We start from the raw sequence: 16,878 nt of genomic DNA, 5'->3' as shown, positions 1-16,878 counted from the left end.
TGTCTTTTTTGCACAAGCTATTTGCGCGTTGAATTTCCCTGTGCCAGTTTTGTTAGCCTTGTAAATTTTGTAGCGCAGGGTGCTGTGCCAAAATAGCTCAGTTGGGAGAGCGTTAGACTGAAGATCTGAAGGTCCCTGATTCAATCCCGGGTCTCGGCATTTGCATGTTTAACTAGTCCTTGAATGCAGCTCTTTATTACAAACTTTACCATGGTTCGCGGCAATTCAATTGTCAGTTGATAATGATTCATGAATTGCCTTTTTTGCACAAGCTATTTGCACGTTGAATTTCTGAAATTTCCCTGTGCCAGTTTTGTTACCCTTGTAAATTTTGTAGTGCAAGGTGCTGTGCCGAAATAGCTCAGTTGGGAGAGCGTTGGACTGAAGATCTGAAGGTCCCTGATTCAATCCCGGGTCTCGGCATTTGCATGTTTAACTAGTCCTTGAATGCAGCTCTTTATTACAAACTTTACCATGGTTCGCGGCAATTCAATTGTCAGTTGATAATGATTCATGAATTGCCTTATTTGCACAAGCTATTTGCGCGTTGAATTTCTGAAATTTCCCTGTGCCAGTTTTGTTACCCTTGTAAATTTTGTAGCACAAGGTGCTGTGCCGAAATAGCTCAGTTAGGAGAGTGTTAGACTGAAGATCTGAAGGTCCCTGGATTTCGGCATTTGCATGTTTAACTAGTCCTTGAACTCAGCCCTTTATTACAAACTTTACCATGGTTTGTGGCAATTCATTTGTCAGTTGATAATGATTCATGAGTTGCCTTTTTGCACAAGCTATTTTCGCGTTGAATTTCTGAGTTCCCTGTGCCAGTTTTCTTACCCTTATAAATTTTGTAGCGCAAGGTGCTCTGCCGAATCAGCTCAGTTGGAAGAGCATGCTTAGAAAGTTGCTTGGAGGAATACAAAGTAATTCGGGCATTTTGCAAAGGAAAATTCAAATACCATAGTTACAAAATAATTTGTCCACTATGCAAAGGAAAATTCAAATACCATAGTTAGTTGTACATCTTTGGTGTATCATTCAACAGTTGCATTTTACAGGAAAAGAATCGTATTCAAAATCAAAGAAAGCTATTAGAACCCTCTTTGACTCAAAATATTCTTTTAATTTTTTTCCACATTAATTCCAAAATTTAGCTCAAGTAAATATCAGTTCCAAGCTTCATAAAAATTTGTAGTTGAAAAATAAACTTAATCGCGATCAATTATGGAAAATTTTGCAATTAGTTAAAAAAATGTAAATCGATTGACAGCACTGACTAATATATTTGGATATACTGAGTTAACAGATTATACAATTGTTCCCCCCACAACTGACATCCGGATAAGCAGAGGAAAATGAATGATGAATGACTTACTCGACCCCAAACTTTGCCACACACAAATCAAATTCAGATTGTTACACCGACCTTTTTTTTTTTAATATCCTTTAAAACTTTTGAGTTTCCACACTAATCATGCACAGCAACTATGATGATGGCAGTAATTGGGTAAAATCCTGAGTAAATACAAAGGTCAAAAGTTAAAGACAAACCTAGACCACCTTGGCACAGCAATAGACTTGGTTTACCGACAGAGATGCTGTGACAGACAGACATTACTCAATAATTTATTTTGCTCGTTCGCTGAATAGTTGAAGAAGTTGGCCAAAGATGACAAGTAAAGAAAGACATGCATGGTCCGGTTCTCTTTGATCCAATCATTTTCCAGTTTTAAGCTCCCTTGCCATAAGAAAACCATTACAAGTTCATGTTACTTTTTTTCATTCAGGCTCAGATGAAAATCACTCTGGCATCAGCAGCGATCAATTCACTAAAGGAAATGTGGTTGCTTTGTGTTCAACAGTTTGTAGCTTGCGCAGGCAGCTGCTTGCACTGATCTTGCATGTGCTTCTTTTTAAAAGGGACATTTTGATGAACAGACCAAGTGATTGTCTTCCAAAACTCCCTTGGTGTCCTTCCTTCTGCTGGCCAAGCCTCCTTGCTTCTTCTTAAGTTACAGTTGTCTATCTTTAACATCTGCAAGGAAAATTAGACGTCTAAAAAGATTTGCAATCTTTCAGATTGGACAAAGAGCCCCACTGCCTTTCATAGTAAATTACCTATATCAGTGTATATATATCTTTGCTATATCCTCCACTGCTAGCTTTTGCCCTTGCTCGGCATTCATTATGAAAACTCTTGAATTTCAGTACAGCAACTATTACGATAAAGACTTCAAGGTGGAAATCTAGCGCGGAGGCCATTTTGGTTGTTCAATGGGATGTAATGGAGGCCATTGAGCGATGCCTGGACAGGAAACCAGGGGCCATTGGGGGCCGTTGACAGGCGTCACTGATTCCTCTCTCCACTCATCTGAAGAGAAACCAGAGCTCTCCAGCTGACAACACTGCATCTCCTCATATACACAACTGGCCAGAGATTTGTTGGTAATAGCTGAGGAATGATGATCACCCCCCATAGTCAAGTTACACAGGAAACCTTTACAGATGGGGGACGGGGAGGGCAGAGCGACAAACACTTGGTGCATGTGAACGCAAATTAACTCAACAGCAGTTTTTTATATGACAGTTTTTCTTAAGAAAATGAATTAGAGGTGTAAAATTCCTAATAAAAGACTTCCAGTTGAATGGGATATACAGTTTGGAAAACGAAATGTAACCACAGTGACACCATGCACTACTTGAATCTTCTAGGTTATGGGTTGAAACAACACTTGCTTATATAGTGCTTATTCACCACACGACCCACATACTCAAATGTTGCTCTCACATGACAACATGTGGAGTAATTAAAGTGATCAAGTCACTGTCTCTCATGAGGGGAACTCTTGTCACAGACATACTCAAACCTACCACAGATGGTGAGAGAGGCGCCTCCATTGGAGAAAAACGTCAAACTTGTGCGTCACACTGAGACAAACAATAGGATTTGCTAAAGACAAGTGAAACCAAACAGGCTTAGTATCCATTGCGTAAGGCACCTTCATCTAACACATAAGGAATGACGCCACTGCAGGAGACCAAACATTGTTATTGAGACAGTTTGATTTTTTTGTCCTGTCTGTCTGTTGGTACACTCTTGACATTTAAAGACCTCCTCAAATATACTACTCGAGATAAACACCTAGAGCGCTAACTGTTAGCATGACAATAGATGATTTGGTCAGTGTGACGGATCTGTTTTTTTCCATGTTATTACAAATGAAGGTACCACGCTCAGGGCCGAAGCTACTGTGGTGGCTAACGGTGGTTCGAAGTTCCTGACTCGATTTGCTGCATACAGTACATGCCACAATATCCCTATTTCTAAGGGCATTACCCAGGTTTCTAGTGTGAGAAATCTTCATTTGGTACGCTATAAAGTCTGGTTTCAGTGACAAACCCAAAAGCAGAGTCACCAGTGTCAGTAGCCGAACACCGGTACAGTGGTACCTCTACTTACGAAATTAATTGGTCCTGGAAGAAATTTCTTAAGTAGAAAATATAGTAAATAGAGATGTGTTTTCCATGTAAATGCCCTAATTCGTTCCAAGTCCCCCAGTATTCAGACGTAAATGTTTTATAAAGCATAAAAATGCATGAAAACATGTAATAAATACATCTTACAATTAGATTATTGCACAATAAATGAGAGTTGTGCATAATGTAAAAAAACAAAGAATAGAGTAAGGAATAAAAATGATGATAGTTTACCTTTTAATTGCTGTTAAATTTTAATTGCTGTTCCTCATCGCTTTTTGCCCTCTTTGGTTCATGTTCTCTCTCAGAAGTGTTTTTTGCCTGGCGTAAACAACTGATTTAATAACGTGGCGACGTTCGAGACATTACGGTCATATTCTTTGGCAAGATCAAACAAATGCGGACATGCTAACCAGTCGACCACCGTGCCGCCCTCCTCGTCTCTAATTCACGTAAAACTATCGAAAAGACCTCATGGCCCGAGGGGCGAATGACGATGACGCCGCATCTATCTATCTATTTACCTATCCATCCACACACATAGAGACATACGGAAGAGGTCCCTCTTCGCCAATGGGATGCCAGGAAGATGATAGGCTAGCCAATGGCAGAGCAGCTATGAGCATGTTGCGTTCAGGAAACTTCAAAGCTGCTAGTAGCAGCCCATTCACCCCATACGTTTACCTTTCGTATCCTGAAATTTCTTTCGTAACTAAAGGCAATAGTTTCCTGTTGAAGAGTTTCGTAACTTGAAAATTTCGTATGTAGAGACGTTCGTAAGTAAAGGTACCACTGTATGATGGTCGTATCAAACAATTTTGAGGGAAAGAGCTACCACCAAAATGAAACACACACATACTTGTCAAGTGAACGAAATTGAAAACATTCACCTACGCTTTCAAAAAATATGATTCTCAGTAAGTGGCTTGGAGGAGAGTCCAGGTCAGTCCATGTAGAAAGGTGAAAGGACAGTTACCATATATGATGATTTATAGAACATTTCTAAAAATTCTCTTACGGTTACGTAGAGATCCTTTAAAATTTCAGTAATGTTAGACCACAGACTGAACTAGAAGCACAAACAGTCATACAAATGAGGCTGGATTTAAACGACTGCTGAAAGATAAATGTGAGGTTTCAACATGAGACTCGCTGTGTCAACAGGCTTCGAGGGGGTCAATGATAAAGAGGACTTGTCTTTAATTCCTTTGTTGCAGCAGCAAACAGGAAGCTAGACAATGATCTGTACTTGAAAGGCATTTTGGGATAAAACAGCTGACCGAGGGCCTAAACCCTGAACAATGACACAGTAGCAACCAATTGAAAATGAAACGAGACAAGGCTGGAGAAATTGAATGTCTCTGTTCTTTGAAATGTTGCAACAAGTAACCCGGAGTTTTTAGGAGGTTTTCCTGTCCTTGTCCCATTTTCTGACCTCTTCCACTCCATTGTGGCTCCATTGTCGGGTCCATGTGCTAGAAACACCTTCTCATTATTGGCAGGCCTTTGAGTCACTCAATCACTTAGTCATACAATCATTGGCTATTACAGTATATTTTACAATTATTACCCGCAATAATTGGTTGTGCCATGAGGATTCAGTAATGTGTACACATAAAGAGTTTTAAAGTATTGATAACTTTGTAAAAATATGATGGACCCAAAATATAACAATAAAACAAATCCCACACTTCTGCCCAACAACAATCAAGCCAAGCAACAATCGATCAACCAGGGACCTTCATGTCTTGGGCAATCAAACGCGATCCCATGTAGTACATCGCCTGGCCTATGGGAAGTAGTAATGTGTTATAAAATAAAGAGCAGGAACAAGTTAGCTCATCGGAGAGCTGGCGAGTTTATTGCAGTGGCAACTCGTTTCCATATCAGTATTACTCTGACTTGGAGGATATATTAAGTCCTTTGACGCTGCTTATCCTAGTTTTCCCGAGCTCACTATGCGATCCAGAATGGGAAGTTGAAAATCGCCCCTCACATTTTCTGCCTTTTGACGTGTAGTATCAGAAGCAGAATGATCCCATCTGTTTGACATGGCTGCAAGGGGAAAGGTTCAAACTTGGCGAGATTATCTTCTATGTGTGTATCCCTCTGACATTTTGAGGAATGCTCGTAACAATTTTACAGGAATTCTAAGAGGAATATCCACTTGACTAAATCTCCGAATATGAGAGCTCGAATTGGAACTTTTTCTTCATGTGTGGTTTGCATCTACTGTTTCTCACATCAGTTCGTTAATAAGTGGGCCTCTCACTGAATTCTGAAAAAAAAGGTTGAGACAAATTCCTATAATTTACAGTAAAATGCTCAAATGTGTTGTCCTAATTCTGAAATGGAGAATAACACTCAAGTGAATTACAGTATAGCTCTAAAAACATGTGCTAGCTTCAGTAACAGTGCAAATGTACAGGCACACACGCACACATACATCTACACAGAGCAGCTGGTGGAAAGCTGTACACCTCAAACGCTGATAGACCCCCATTACTTTAATATGAAAATTACAACCACATGAAATTTCTCCCATGGTTGAAACATACAGCAGCTGGCAACCGCACTGTATGGCAGCCTGTCGATCCAGTTGTGTTTTTTTCTCTCCCCTCCTCCCGCAACTCTTGATCAGGCACTTCAAGGTCTGCCAAGCATAACACAGTTGGCACAGCATCTGCCCCCTGATCAGTGTCGTGCACGCTAGTGTTGTTTCTCTTCTTTTTTTCTTGTTTTTTCCATCATCTGTTTATTTAGCTTCTTCGTCTCTTTTCCGAATGGAAATTTTGAGGTTGACTGGCGTTGCCTGTTCCGAGCGAACAGTTGTGCATACAAAGGGTACGATGAGGGATGGGCAGAGACTTGCAGAGAGACACTGAGAAGTCACAGGGGAATTTCAATTTTAACCAGCATTGGGGGGGGGGTTCAAAAAAGTTCCCACATGTTCTCTATTTCAGCTGGGGTTCAATTCAAATGGAGCGAGGCGAGCACCGGCTCAACCCTCAATCTAACACAAGTTCTGACAAATATACTAACACACATACTCTATATTAACTATCCTTGTCTATCAACATTGTATGGTCAACAAAACAATACAGTGCAGACAACTTTATTTTCGAACCTCTGCCAGTTTGGACATTGTATATTATAGATTTGCTTCTACAGCCACACATTGTGGTCTCAAATTTTCCCCAAAATGAATACATTTATATTGTTTTATGGATTTTGTTGCATACACTGTGAAATAAGTAGAACAGATGAGTTTTGTTGGTGTTGCAGTCAGGCCAAAGAAGTCATTGGACTTTTTTCATTGCCGTGCATTGTTGTGACAGATGATAACGAAGAAGAGGCCACAACTCAGTCATTTAACTCAGGGGTGTCAAACTCATTTTTGTCACGTGCAACATTAAAGTTATGGTTCTCGCAGAGGGACATTATAACTGTAAAACAATATAAATGTTGAAACTCCTCATATTATCACATAAACAACTGATGGATAACTAGTTTTGAAGTCAGACGTCAAGGATAATAGTTTGTTCAACATACTGTAAAAAGGGGATTTCTGCAAATAAAATCGCTTGCAATATTTTTGTTATTATTTCTACACAACATTTATAAATGTTGGTAAAGATTTTAGCAAGATGCAGTTGATGCACAAGATTTGCTTCCGCGGGCCACATAAAATCAAGTGGTGGGCCAGATCTGGCCCCCGAGCCTTGAGTTTGACACCTGGGATTTAGCTATTTGTTTGTCTTGTAAATTGGACACTGTGTCAAAGTAAATTTCTGGTGTTATTAGAGTATTAGGTCTATTAGGTTTATGACAGCCTAATCTCAAAACATCAACAGCTTGTTTTTGTTTATTTTGCAGTTGACACACTCATTTCCATATAAAAACTTCAAACAACCATTCAATGATGGTGGCTTGTTCGGATTGCAAAACAATTTTCCCATAAGAGCTCTCTAAATTTAACTAGTTCTAGTCAAAGTCTCACCATAAAACTTAAAAGTTATTAACTCAACTTTGTGCAGTCAATATTTCAAGTTGTATTTTGACACAGTGAACAACTAAACAATAAGACTCTAAATACTCATTGACAATTTAAAAGAGTAATGCATCCCAGATGTGTCTCAGCTCTCATTTGAACTAATATGCGTAATATGACATAAATACACACACATGTAAAGGCCTAAGGTAACCTTCACATTCTCTTCAAGCCTCCCAGTCTACACTAATCTCCCTCATCCCTGCGGTTACCGTTCGTCAAATCCTGGCTCAACATAGCAACATCTCGAGCTGGCATGACACTGAAGTACGTGGTATTGCTGGACACTCCATTAAGACAGGATGGAGTCTTCGTCTTCACCATCATTGCCGTGTTGCTCTGCTTCTGATGTTTGTTGACAGTTGGCATCATTACCTTATGCATGATGATAAGATAAGATAAGAAGATAAGAAGGCCTTTATTGATCCCACAGTGATGTTTCAACTTGTGCATTTTCAGCAACTCTGAGGCATTTTTTCCCCCTGAAAATTTAGACTGAATTCTAACTGTACCATTGTACCATATACTTCAACTAGCTACAATATTTAGTGGTTTCCATAGCTCCCAGCTTGGGTTAGATTTTGAGTCACATTACAATTAGTGCTGTTACATTTTTTTTAACTGATTAATCACAAAATGGTCCGTAATTGATCACTATTAACCGTATTTTTCAGTTACACTTTTTTTTTTTTTTTACAAAGCTTGGAATCTTATTTACTTCAGTAAAATCTGTGAATTAATGTGGAAATAAATTACAAGTATATTTTGGTTCAAAGACTGTTCTATTACCTTTCTTTGATCCTTGAATACGATTATTTTCCTGTAAAATACAACTGTTGAACGATACACCAAAAACTTACAAGTAATATTGTATGTTATTTGAATTTGACTTCGCAAAGTGCACACATTTCACCATTAAGCTGTCGAACAACTTTTTAAAGTAAAACTACCTAAAAGTCCGTCTTTGCGACAGTGACTCTCCTCTAAGGTGAGCTGCTTACACGAGGTAAATAAAACTGAGTTAACTGAGTTAATTTTTTTTAGTGCACTATAAAATTTAAATTAATCTCCATAGTTAATGATTTAACTTTGACAGCCCGAATTACAATAAAGGACAGGACACTTTTGGCGATACAATGTAGATGACAAAACAGCTGCGCTAATGAGTAGGAATGCCAATGGCAGTTGCAAATTAAAATAAACATATGTGTTGTACCATTGCTCTCACTAATTGTCAAACAAATGTTTAGTTTCTTACTTCTGGAAGGAGATGCCGTCATGGAAACGAACATATTGCAGATAAACACAGGACGTGAAGCCCTCCTCAGTTTGTTCTGCTCTAAACATGAAAGTACTTTCATGCTGTTGGAATGTGGCAACGTGTATATTTCTGTGTCCATGTGTGTGAGTTTGTATATGACTGTCTAAAGAACACAGTGTCTGTTTAGCCTCACCCCTGCATGTCAGCACTATTGCACAACCTTGACAAATCAGTTATATCTCTGTGTTATATTCGGAAAGATGTTTCAGCGTTCTCTTTGTAGGAAAAAAAGTGGAAAATTAATTCAGAAACATATTGCATACACTACAGCTATTGCAGTCTTGGCTGATGATGCATGATATCATTCTGAATCTTTAGTTGATGCCAACCTCTGATTTCAATCATTTTATTACTTTTAAAGTGATTGTGGCAGACAACTACTCAAGGTTTTTGCTGATGTAAAAATTTGGTAAAAATAATTTGTACACTGTGTAACAAGTATTAACAGAGTGGAAGGGTTTTTTTTGTAAATTTTTCCATTGAATTCAATCCATTTTATTTTTAAACAACAGAGGATATTTGGTACATTAGTAAACAGAAAGAAAACAAACAATTCGCTTTTCAAAATAAAATAAAAATGGAAGACAATAGTACAAGTATTTATTTCTCTGAAAATGAATACCTACTGCTTTGTTTTTCTATATTTTGTGAAGTGAAGTCAGAACGGAAATTGCTGACCATGCTAGTTAGCCATGTTATTTGTCTTGGTAGCGAATCAGTAGTATTAATTTCACCACTTATGGACAAGCTAACTGTCATAGCTGGTTGCAAATTTTCAAGACAACATCATATTAATATATTAACGCGACCTTGAATTTGTCAAAGAGTGATGGGTGGCGTTCCCGTAAATGTGATATCGCTCTGGAAGTATTGCCAGCTCTAGCAGCCACTCTTTGGAAGGACATTTTGCATGTTTCCAAGCCATGGTACCATAAAATGACCTAGAAGAGCCACCTTTTCGTCAAGGTCGCATGGTGTCATCCCCCCAAAAAAAAAAAAACGTGAAAAACCAAGAAACCGTGACCGTGGCTTCGCGCTGGTTAGTCCACCTCTGGGCGGCCACAAGGTTGCTTGGTGTCACCATGCAGGTGGAAAAAGTTACCGTCAGTGTGACTGGGCCATCACGCTGCTGTAATCGCCTCAGAGTGCACTGAGGCTGGCCAAAGGCCCACTGAATTTTAACTTAGCCAACACAAGACATGGTGGCCACAAGACGGATACATTTAAATGCACTGTGTATGTATATGCTATATTTGTATTATATTATGATGTTATTATTTATTCAATATAATATTTTAAAAAGTAATATTAATTTTAATAATAATTTTAATAAGAACAATAATAATACAATTTTAATAGTTAAACTATATTATTAATTAACTCATTGATGATGAACTAACTCATCAATATTCATGAGAAAACTGACTGTCTAAAGATGAACTCAAGTAGCTTGAAAAATCATGAGCATTTCCAACCCAGATTGTCTTGCACACCCAGTTAAAGGGCATCAAACATTTTTTTTTTTTAAATAACATTACTCATTTGTGGCATGGGACCTTTAAGACATATACAGTAGAATCCCTCCCTGATTTGCTATCGCTAACCCCTGCTAACATTGGGGACTTTGATTCAATGAAATTGAAACAGTCCTTATTGACTCTATCTACACAAATGACAAGAATTCATGTGGCTCAGTTTCCACCAGAAATGTGAAAACTGCATTTCCCCACTAATCTGTGTAATCCAGATCATTTCATGCATATTTTTTTCAAACACACAGAATATTAACAGAGTAGCTTGTCTACCCTTTTTAAGGCACCAAACAATAATTTCATTTTATTGACTGGATCTGCACCCTAAATACACCGTTAAGGATCAGTAGAAGCACAATAGGTTGTCTCAACCGTTAAAATTTGTTTGACAGTTGAAACAATGTGCAAAACGTGGACATCCAGTCTAGACACACTATAACAAGCTAGCATGTGACTGTGATTATGCACCTAATCTCACAGAAATGTCCCAAAATCACCATTAAATCACTTTAAGTATAGCCTGGGTACTCATAAACATACAAGTGTAGATTGAGCGTGGCCTCGCAGGAAAAGGTATGGAACAATGGATTACTGGGTCATACTGTACATCGATCAGAACCATCATCACTCCCTAGGCTCTCACATTCTGGTTAAACACATGCACACCCATTTAAATTGAGCCAATCTCCCCTTGTGGGAAGTTAACGGCAGAGCACATGTGGCTGAGGTGCTGTTTTTTGAATGTTAAAGAAACTTCCAGAAGAACACCCCACTCCATCCAGCGGCAGTGTTTCAACACCTCGTCATCAACACCAGAGCCACCGTAGCAGTCGCCCTTGTCTTGAGGATTAATTTAAGATTCGCTGCAGCAAGTGCAGGCGCTCAAAGATCGCAGGCCGAGCAGCAGTGTGATAGAATCAAACATTAGGATGCTTTATCTGTCTAAGTTTGGCAGTTGTGCCGTCTGGCTCTGATGTTTGTTAACATTGCTATGGAAACGTTGGACATAACAGTTATTATCATAACGGGAGTCATGATGAGGGAATTTCCACTGAATGAGTGCATGTGTGTCCAAGCGTGCATGCGCGCGTGTGTTTTCCTTGAAGAAAATGCAAGCAGAGATTGGAGAGAAAAAGTGGTGAAAGGGGTGGTTTGGGCACCAGCATTATGCGTGTTTGCACAGTCGAGTTGTCTTCATGTGACCCCTTCTTCCTATTCTCACTAGGTGGAATTATTATGCGAATTATCCTGCTTTTCATTCCATGACCTACCAGGTTGTTTAAAACACAGAGCTGATGTGGAACTTCCATGATGCATATCTGCTTTTAGTTGACCCTAAACATTTTACAATTTGTGTGCATTGACCAGGAATGTCATGTGAAAAACACTTATCTCCATTTTTTTTCATTTTCTTATTTTCACATGAAACATGTTTCAGCGTTATAGACATCGCATTAAAGTGAAGATTAAAAACGTTTCCAAAATTAGAGATAAGTGTTTTTCACAGGACGGCGACGGTATATAAATGAGCTCTTTTACTGGTCTAACTTTTGCCAAGCGCTGGTCAAAATGATCCATCCAGCCATTATCATGACCGCTTATCCAATCGACCGTATAAGATCTTATTAAGATGTTATGAGGCTTCATCTAAAATCAGATGAGTTAACATCCTGTTGTTCCTCCTCTTAACCCTATTTCAATGATAAAGTGATAAGGATGGAGGAAAAACGTCATATCAGATAGACTAGATATTCTATTGATCCCATAGGAGTAATTATCAAGTTAAAAATGCAGTATGTACAGTCAGTACATATGTACTATCACTTTTCCATATGTTTGTACTCATAGTTTGTGGATTTTGGCATTGTAAGCTTTGAATGATTGTTAACTTGAGGACAATTTCATGCTTGAGTTCCATAGCTTCTCTGCCTTTCTGAGCTCTGAATCGCTGACATTTGAAGTCACAAATTTACTACTTGGAGTAACTATGTTTTATTTATTTGTTGCTGCTGCTTCTTATTTTCTTTTGTTGTTGTTTGTCTTTGCCTTCGGGTGTAGACGGCTTTGGTTTGAACAACTTGAAAGCAAAATCACCTGCAACTCAGGCATTGATGCTTAAAAAGAGGCCTAATGTATGATGGTAGGGAAACCGTGGAGGTACATTCTCATTGATATTCGTATTACCTTTCTAAAGATAAAACTGCCTCTAGAATTTGACATTGAATCACAATGTAGAGCTGCATAGCAGATTCATTTCGGTCTTTATCTATTTCATTGACATTGCATTGCATTGAATCTGTAAAATCTTTGGTGTTATACTAAGAAATGTGGTCAGATCATTTCATTAATGATTCTTACACCCTCAGATGCATCTTACGTCATCTCCTTGTGGTCAGTAGGCCAAAGGGGAAGCTGAGAAAGTGAACTACAGTAAGTCCACTGTTTAGCCAGAAATGGGATTATAAACCACGGTGCAAAAGAACACTGACAGCAATTTAACGTAATCACCTGAAACGACGGCATGGTGCGACCCGTAACTCTTACCGTTCAGATTCGGCTCACAGCTGCTTGCACGAGCTCCAGCAATGCCTCTAGCATCCAAACTTGTCAGCTAAGTGTCCAACTATTTTCTAGAGTTGCTTCCCGTCGTACCCTACAAATTGGTGGTGAATAGTCCATGATGTACCCCACCTCTTGCCCAAATTCAGCCAGAATAGGCTAACTTGGAACGCAACTGAGGACAAGTGTTATAGAAAATGAATGGATGCTGAATCAGTATCTTCTTCTATCTTTAGCTGTGTGTCAGCCTCAATGATGGTTTTATACCTCACTAATGGACACACAGGAATAACCAATAAGCAGGTGTTCACGCATTATAGGCTCTTTTCCATTTTATTAGTAATTTCAATGAAAAACTATAGTATGTGGGCCTTCTGTGGACTGTGCAAACCTGCCTGAGCCTCAGAATTTCTCTGCTTCCTGGGTGGAATAATCATGCATCTGCCATCAATTTCAATGATTTTTAAAGCTGCCACAAAGTGGATGTTTGATTTTTTTTTTTTTTTTTAGTAACAATGAATTCATTGAGAGAAGAAAATGTTACCAAGCCCTCTTGATTGCTGGAGCGGTTGTTTCTCTGCCCCTATGGGTCAGCTGTTCCTCCCTACTACACAGTATATTTTTCCTAAAGGTCAGGAATGTGTTAATCCATTGAGCATGCCTCTCGATTAATTGAGACTCATTTTCTTTGATCAAAGCAGCAGTCTCGAACCGCTTTAATGAAAAAGGAGTTGACTAATAGTTTTAGAGCTGGATCCAAGGATCAAGTTATGTCCAATTTATTGTCCTATTTGTTTTTTTTTTTTTGCGTGGCAGGGGGGGGCATATTTTTGCATGCTACAATCGCCTCCACCCTCCTGTACACACACGCGAACGCACGCGCGCACACACATACATATCCTGCAATCAGGAGAAATAGGAAGGCTTAGTTGGACATGAACTATGATTAATGATTCAAATAAAGAAGGCAGCCAAACAAAGCATTTACTTGGCATCTTGGTGCTGCTTTGAAGAGAGCTCCGCTTTCTTGTTCTTCTTGTGGGCACTCTGCTAGCAAACACACACGAAGCAGAGCGCACGCTCACACAACACAACATGCGCACAGCTCCACAGACATGCAAACATACTTCCCCACACAAAATACAGTTTTCCATCTGTGGACTGCCTTTCACGCTGACTGAGGACCTATAAATCAACGGTTGGAAGAAAGAGGGACCCCGGACTTGTGTTTAAGCGTGGTATAAAGTGGCAGTGTGTGCAGATGTGTGTCTACGTGTTTGTGAATGATTTAAAGTAAACTGGAGAGCCCTCTGGACGAAACCAAGGGCAGACATTCAATCTCTTTTTGTAGGCCTCTATTGGAGCCACTCTGCTCGAGTGCAGTCAAATACTGTACTGTATGTGCACGCACAAATACACCTCCCGCTGCACCACCAGGTAACAACCTGCCACTTTATTGCGTTTGTGAGTGAAACGAGAGTCATGTGGAACTGAAGATTCTTAAAAGAAACGTTTCCTGTACTGTTTCATATATCTTGCAATAATGTGGAAAGAGAAAAGTGAGTGATTTGCGTCTATGGCAGGATGTTCCCATGCTATGGAGTGTCAGGCAGCTGGCTGGCTGGTGGCCAAGCCAAACCTGTGGCCAATAGAAGGACAGCAACCCAGCACGGAGATCTCAGTTCCCATTATACAAATCACTGGGCAAGAGGGAGGGAAACCTGATGAGAAGCCTTTCCTGTCTAAAATTGTCTAGAAACGGTCCACTGTCTGTACAAAATAAAACCATGCTTCACATAAAAGAAAGCTCTACTGTCAACTTTTTATTTTCTTATTATTAGGCCTCATCAGGCAGATTAAACCCCATCCCCATGCTAAAGGAGGTCGAGGTAAACTGGCGGGGGGAGTTGCACATCCCCTCTGGAAGCTATTTTCTGTCTCTGTTTGGAATGTTTGCATGTCTTGTGGAGATGAGCGCAGTGATGTCACACGCTGGCACACTAATGCTGTGTCAGGAAAGAGGGGGCAAGTAGAGAGAAGGGGTTGTCGAAGGGAGGGGGAAGAAGAGAGTGAATTGCTGAAACGTCAGATTTTTTTCTTCCCACCACACTGTAAATTAGTATGCCGGGTTCCTTGATGGAAAACATTTGGGGGGCAGCACATAGGGGGCCTCTGAGACTCTGGAAATGCGAGAGCCGTGCTCTGTCAAGGTGGGGGAGGTTCTGGTTTTGGTGTTCTTTCAGTTGAAAGGGCTGAGGTCCCAGTAGACAAACCAGAGCCTGAGAGAGAGCAGATGAGCCCGGCTGCTTCTAATAAAGTCTCTACAAGCTCCATATTTTATGGAAAAATCAGAGGCGGTATAAACAGCCTGGCTTTGCACTCTGCTGGAGATAATTAGGTCAGAATAGTCCAATTTCCACTGTCTAATGTTGACTGTTTCTTGAAGTGGGACATGCTGCAATCTTCATAATACTCCAAGTGTATTTGTACTATCCATCTCACAGACAGCTGCTGGGCACAATCAATTTAACTAAAAAAATAAAGTGGTGGACATTTTGCATTGGCGTAAAACTACCACTTTTTCCCCCAGTGTTGTATACATGGGGCAGGGCCAAATTAATCTCATCATTAACTATTGTTAATGTTGGTCAATAATCAGAATTTTAAAAATGACCCAAACAGAATCGGTTGCAATCAACTTAAACATATGCTGTTCCTTACTGTTGCATGCACGTTTACCATATTTTTATTAATTGTTGGGGTTCTTTTCACCAAGAGTGAAAGTGCAAAGAAGAGTTGTATCATTTGTTCAATGTGAATTAAAGTAAAATTGGTACAGGCCCATGTGCCCATTCACTTCTTACTGCATTCAGCACATAGTAAAGTGACTCTTGCACCAACCAGCCAGCCCTTCACACAAAACTTTATGAAGAGATGGCATGGACTATGGAAAAAAACACATTCAATTTTGGAGGATGCTGATGAAGTGAAGATACTGAGTCACCATGTTGTCAATAGAATGAGAGAATAAACAATTGCACCGCCTGTCTTTCGTGATGCCTTACATCATCCTTGCATGCTCCAGGAAGTATCCTGCTAATTAATCACAGATGGAAAAATACATTTTATGTTTTTTTTTTTTTTCACTTTGCACATAATTGGAGATTTGTGCTTTAATGAAACACCTCAGTCAAAGCCACAATATAAAACTAATTGATAACCAACGGCAGGCAAAGCTATCAATAAAGTGCCCGAGGTACAAAATTCAATAAAATGGTTGCTGGCACACATTATAGAGCTAAATTATAAAATTATTATCTTCAATACAACTTGTCATCTGTGGGCTAGTATAGGTAGTATATCCACAGGATGCTCATGGATCTTTCCCCACAACTTTTCTAAGTTATTATGATCTCAAAATATAACTTCGGACAGTAAAAGGATAGGATGACCATAATGAGTCTCAGTTGTATTGGCCATGTTACAAAAAGGTTCAAGGGTTGCGTATCTCTCTATTATACACACCTAAATTTAAGCCTTTCCCAGAGGCCAAGTCCAACAAAGATTCAGGAAAAAGGCCCCTGCTTTGGTGTGCTGTGCCGGCACAGTGCTGTTAGTGGGAAAAACAACAGGAAACACATGTGGAGGGCTCCATACAAGGAGGAATAGAATTGCAATGAAGCAGCCGGGAACCAGGCTGACACCCAACGTGACATGGCCTGTTCCCACTGACACTTCCTTATCCGCTACATGAGGGCAAAGGTCAGGCCAGTGGGATGCACCGAGCTGCTATCAGCGCTGAGTTCAGCTGCAGGAAGTGTCCTGGCACTGAGTGATGGATGGAAACAGAAAGAGGAAGGAATGATTGCGCCAAATGGAAAGAGCCGTCTGTGGTATTGTCATACTTACATAACCGATGAACACAGCGGATAGTTAGCTTC

The 16,878-nt window shown here is 39.7% G+C and overlaps 2 non-coding genes across 2 annotated transcripts; both read left to right on the top strand.

The window, feature by feature from the left end:
• The first annotated feature begins 86 nt into the window (after positions 1 to 86).
• trnaf-gaa (transfer RNA phenylalanine (anticodon GAA)) lies at positions 87 to 159 on the top strand. Its single transcript has one exon. It is a non-coding gene; the product is annotated as a tRNA-Phe (tRNA).
• A 191-nt stretch (positions 160 to 350) lies between these two features.
• On the top strand, positions 351 to 423 carry trnaf-gaa (transfer RNA phenylalanine (anticodon GAA)). Its single transcript has one exon. It is a non-coding gene; the product is annotated as a tRNA-Phe (tRNA).
• Positions 424 to 16,878: the final 16,455 nt, after the last annotated feature.

Source organism: Filicampus tigris, chromosome 11 (genome assembly GCF_054856515.1).
Source record: "Filicampus tigris isolate MCC_2025a chromosome 11, RoL_Ftig_1.0, whole genome shotgun sequence".
Classification (NCBI taxonomy): domain Eukaryota; kingdom Metazoa; phylum Chordata; class Actinopteri; order Syngnathiformes; family Syngnathidae; genus Filicampus; species Filicampus tigris.
Note: the sequence above shows the minus strand (reverse complement) of the source record. Positions and strands in the feature narration are given on the sequence as shown.